A 5,352-nucleotide genomic window follows, 5' to 3' on the forward strand; every position below is an offset into this window, starting at 1 on the left:
TTGAGCTTGAATCAATTAACATTTAAGTCATTCACTTTCAATTAACTCGAATCAGTCATTCATGGAAAGTGGAACCTTGTTTATTTTACGCACTTCGAACTTCGAAGAATGGGTTTACAAAAAACATTTTAAAATTCTCAATTGCCCAGAGTCACCTATCGTAAAATGCTCCAACCTTTTAGGCGAATGGGAGGCGGCCACCCCACGACCCCATGTCCGCCCATGTCGAAATGCAAAATTCATTCGCAATTTTTCATTTTGCAATTCATTTAATTGCCTATTATTTCTACTAGGCAATTTCATCTGATCATGTGGACTGAAACTGCTGTATATTTTGCCACAATGTCACTCTTGCTGCCTGATACTGGCTGCATGTTTCTTCATATCATGAAGGAGGAAAGGAGGAGACGCTGCTCCCATAAGCATGGTGTATTAGTATGGTGGGGGAACTTTGGTTGGAATCGGCTATCTCGAATGAAGCCAGTTTCCGGACAAGAGGCGGAGCTTAGGGCAAAAGAAAAAATTCTTAACAGCCAATTGCAGGGCTGGTCGGCTATTGTCAGTGCCCTCTATGAACCAAAATACATATCTTTTGTAAAGTAATTCGTCTGTAAAATAGTATATATATTTAACTTTTTTGAGCTCAGACATTATCCGGTTGTCGCAGTGGTTAGAGTAATGAGCTCCGACTCTAGAAGGTTAAGGTTCGATTCCTATATTCGTCACTTATTTTTTTCAGATTTTTTTTCTATTAATTTTAAAATAATTAAAGCTGGAAAAATAATACTTAATTACTGTTATTGACTCATTTTTTACGATTTTATAGCTTTATTAGTACATAAGCAAAGTGCAATCGGACTTGGAAAATTTTCAAACCGTTTATAGCTCATAGTTCACCCAATTGTCCACCAGGCAGCGCTGATCATAGCCGACCACTGGCTTCAGCCGAGATAGCCGATTCCAACCATAAGTTCCCCCACCATACTAATACACCATGCCATAAGGCCCTCCAGAAATTTTTGAGGCGATGATGATATCTGCCTCAGGGGAAGGATTCGTTCCTTTTTCTGCCACCAGATGACGGAGAGTAGCGAAATCTGTGAAAATCTAGGCTTTATTTTGGTTGCCACCGTTACGGACATTTCATCTGCAAGACTGCGCCAACCCGTAACGATAGCAACCAGCGAAAGCCCAGATTTTCGCAGATTTCGCTACTGGAACTGGAACTGGAACACTCGAGGAGAAGCAGTCACCAACACGAACACACTGGGTGCGACCAGAAAGGTAAGATGCAAACCAGAATAGGGCATCAGCAGCAACGCTACAACGAGTTGAAAGAGAGTCGAGAAGAATGGTGTGATTGATAGTATGTATTCAAAGGATAGGATAGTTAGGAAGGATAGTTGTATTCAAAGGCAGCTGTCAGATCAAGGAAGCAGACGGCAGTGGCCTGATCGGCATCGACAGTGCAGTCAGCGGTCATTGTAGAGTCCAAGAAGCGCAGTCTCAGTGGAGTAATTTGTGCGATAGGCAGACTGACGATCAGGAAGAAGGTTGAAAGCCCCAAGATGAGTAGAGAGTTGGCGGTGGACTACACGTTCAATCAACTTCGAAAGAAAGGAGAGTCCAGTCCAACTTACAACTCTGGTTAATTTGTGCAAACGTGCCGTGAGAAAAATTGACGCAGCCTTACAAATAGCGAACTTAATGAAACGTTTCAACAATGCCGAAGAACGACAAATTTAAGAAAAACAGACAGAAGTAAGTATATCCAAGTTATTTCATGTTTGTGTTTTTATGTAAATTTTTGTTTTCTTTTTAGTGCTGAAGCTGCTTTGGAAAGATCTAAGCGGAATGAGGCATTGGCCAAAAAGGAGCTGGCCTCATTCCGATCCAAAATGTGCAAGGATGAAGCTGAGGCTAAGAGAATGTTTGGAGATGCGTTTTAGTTGTTTATTGTTTGATTTTTTCAATTATATTCCTTGTTTGTTATTTGTTAATTTTGTTGTTTGTTATTTGTTAATTTTGTTTATTTGTTTGTTATTTGTTAATTTTGTTTATTTGTTTGTTATTTATCAGTAATAAACAGAGTATTTGAAAAACCTAGAGGATGTTTATTGCGATATGGATGAAGAAAATGATTGGTTGAAAATGGAATCGAATTTAGAATATTTTCAGAAAAACTTTGAACTTCTTCACATGACAGCAACATCGGAATCGTGTTTTTCCGTGGCTTCGCCCGTGACGCTAGACTTCGACATAAAAATGATCAGTACGATTATTGGCAATTATTATTACGAGATGATGGACAAACTTTGGTTAAACGATTTATGGCTGGCCGCTACAAACCAATTGTTGACGGATGTCGAGATCTTTGTCGGAACTGTGAAGCTGATGGAAGCCCATCGGATTATTTTATGCGCCCGTAGTCCTGTCCTGAATGAGTCTTTGAAAAAGATAGCAACACGGGGAAATCAATCCTCACATTTGGAGCGGAATTCGATGTCGATAATGTGAAGCATTTTCTAAATTTCCTTTACACCGGTTCTTTAAAGACGACTGACAAAGTCCAACAACTTAGTAAATTGGCCACAATGTATCAAGTGAAGACTTTGAAAAATGTGTGTCAATTACTTGATGCCAGCCCAACGGATGCAGAAAAACTGACCGACTATCTTCTACAATTATTGTAATTAATTCACTTTTATTGTGTATTTGAAACATTCGGCGTTTATTATCTACGTCTTTAAAATACAGAAATTCATGCAAATATTTGCATATTTGGTATTTTTTAACTCTTTCCATTTTTATTTTATTATTTTAGTTTCTTTTGTTTTTATTTCAAGTTTGTTTTAGAAGAAAAGGAAGGGTAAAGATAATCTGTCTGGGCATCCCAAGGTCTCACCCAAACCACGTGGTGGCTTTGTCACCCCTACCCCTCTTAAATTTTCTTAACCCTTTCTCTCGCTTGGCCACCGGTTGCTCTAAAATTTATTTTTCAGTTTCTTGTTGAACAGCGACTGGTCGAGTCTGCAGTTCGTTTCAAGTTTAACGTCCAACAATTATTTTTTTGAGATTCTAGTTACTTCTTTATTTATGGTGAGTCGATCAAATAATTTTAAAACAAATTCCGTTAGAATTAACAATGCGACAATGCGGTTTTCGATATTTTTTCGTCAGTTTTGGGAAACATGGCATCCAATTTGTTTGGTACTCCGAAGATGATTTTGCCGTACGAGTGGATTCTGGAAAATGTCGAGGAAGAACCGGTAACAATGGCGTCGAAAATGATTTTGTTTCGTGGCGAGAAAGTGTTCCGTGTGGGTTTGAAGAACCACGCCGTATCGGCCATTTTGTTTTTCGTGGGCATTAATGATTAATCTCAGCAAAATTGGACTGAAAGTAGAAGACGTAACGTACCAAATTCAAGATGGTGGCACAACATAGCCAGTAACGATGGAGCAAATGAAAAAGGAGAATATCGGCGATGGAGGAAGTCTGCAACTATTCAAAACTCGACTTGGCAAAAAGATTGTTGGAAATTGGATGTTTTCGTTTCGAATTGTCCTTGAAGGAGTCATCCCCTGCTGTTCGACCTATGGCTATTCCTACAAACTATGCGATCGCCTTTCCAAGGAGCAATTTTGGAATGCCATAACAAATCAAAAACATCTGGCGGACGTAGAAGTGATTGTGAAAGACAAAACATTTCCCGTTCATAAAGCCATTCTTGCTGCCCGCAGTTGAGTGTTTGCAGTCAAATTCATGAAAGAACAACCGGGAAAAGACGGTCCTCATCAGGTCCGGTTGGATGGCGTGGATCCTTCAACAGTGGCCAAGTTTCTGTACTACGTTTACACGGGAGGACCGATAGGAACATTGGCAGATGAATAATTGCTCAAATTAGCCAACAAGTACGGGCTGCTGGCTCTGTCTGGTTTATGCCAAGTTGAACTGAAGAAAATTGAGGCCATGCAGATGGCAAAAGTCATGGACATTTTAAATAACGGAGTTGAAGCACCAAATTCTTCTTCCAAAATTATGTAATGTTTATTTTATTTATTTTGTTTCGTGTATTTTAATTTATTTTTTCATTTTTTTCATAGGCCTTAGGCCGGAGAAAGATACCGAAATAATTTTTGATCGAACCACGCCCACTTTTAGATGCGCATTGCGGTTTACTGAATCCAGAATACCTAAGTGTATAATGGAATATAAAAAAGAAGAATTGTTTTTCGCTTACATCACTGGGAATTTCGGTGAAAGCTGTATCAGTAAACCCGGGATTCATTTTACATGCGCCAAGCACCGAAAATTCGGCTTGAATGCGCTTGAAAGTTGATATTTATTGCCAACTGAAGAATAACCGACTTATCATGGTTAAGTTGGAAGCGAAGAAATCGAAAGAAAACGCAAAAGTACTTTTACGCTTCAACATCTGGTATAATTCACTTCTCTCACCTCAAAATTCATTCACTTCAACCTCGACATCAAAACAATGTGTACGATTGGCAACTATAACTACGAGATGATGGACGACGCGTGGCCGACAGATTTTTGGATGGCAGCAACAAACCAAAAATTGACAGATGTCGAAATTATTGTCGGGACTGTAAAAGTGATGGAAGCCCACCGAGTTATCCTATGCGCCCGGAGTCCTGTCCTGAATGTGTCTCTAAGCAAGATCAGCTACACAGAAAAGCCTATTGTTCTATTCGAAGCAGAATTCGATGTCGAGATTGTCAAGAATTTTCTAAATTTCCTTTACACTGGATCTTTGAAAACGACTGACGGTGGCCATCAACTTGGTAAATTGGCCGCAATGTACGACGTAGAGACATTGCAAAATGTGTGTCAACTACTTAACGCCAACCCACCGGATGCCGAAGAACTGACCGACTATCTTCTTCAGCTGTAATCGCCGGATAAGTGCCGTAATTCTTTTATTTAATACTACTCTACATTTGTTTTGTATCGTCTTCGTTTTTTTTTATACAGACGTTTGAATTTTCATTTCAGCTTTTACTTTTTGTAGGTTTGTGCAGTGTTTGGATATCAAAGTTGAGAAATAACCACAAAAAGGTGAGTTTCATAAATATTTGAGATTCATCTGCTTCTTGAACTCGTACAGATTTCACGTTCTAATATTTTAGGTAAGCACACTGATAGTGTCTTGAAAAAAGTATTTCCTGTTTTTAAATTGACAAGTTTTACTCCAAGCGTAGAATGGCTAAAAGCTTATTCTTATCTTTTGATGAGAGGCTGGCTTATTTTTCTGTCCTAGCTCGTTAACTCCTAAATCCAAAACTACACAGAGGAAATAAGAGTATAAATTCAATTAAGGTTTATTCA

At 39.0% G+C, this 5,352-nt stretch overlaps 1 long non-coding RNA gene across 2 annotated transcripts; it reads left to right on the forward strand.

The window, feature by feature from the left end:
- The first annotated feature begins 2,992 nt into the window (after positions 1 to 2,992).
- On the forward strand, positions 2,993 to 5,075 carry LOC124193061. 2 transcript variants are annotated; one of them, XR_006873993.1, is made up of 4 exons: positions 2,993 to 3,099; positions 3,181 to 4,043; positions 4,114 to 4,934; positions 5,036 to 5,075. It is a non-coding gene; the product is annotated as an uncharacterized LOC124193061 (long non-coding RNA). The 2 variants fall into 2 exon arrangements; XR_006873992.1 differs by lacking the exon at positions 5,036 to 5,075 and having other exon boundaries at positions 2,994 to 3,099; positions 4,114 to 5,013.
- The last annotated feature ends 277 nt before the right edge of the window (positions 5,076 to 5,352 follow it).

This window comes from Daphnia pulex, chromosome 4, assembly GCF_021134715.1.
Source record: "Daphnia pulex isolate KAP4 chromosome 4, ASM2113471v1".
NCBI lineage: Eukaryota > Metazoa > Arthropoda > Branchiopoda > Diplostraca > Daphniidae > Daphnia > Daphnia pulex.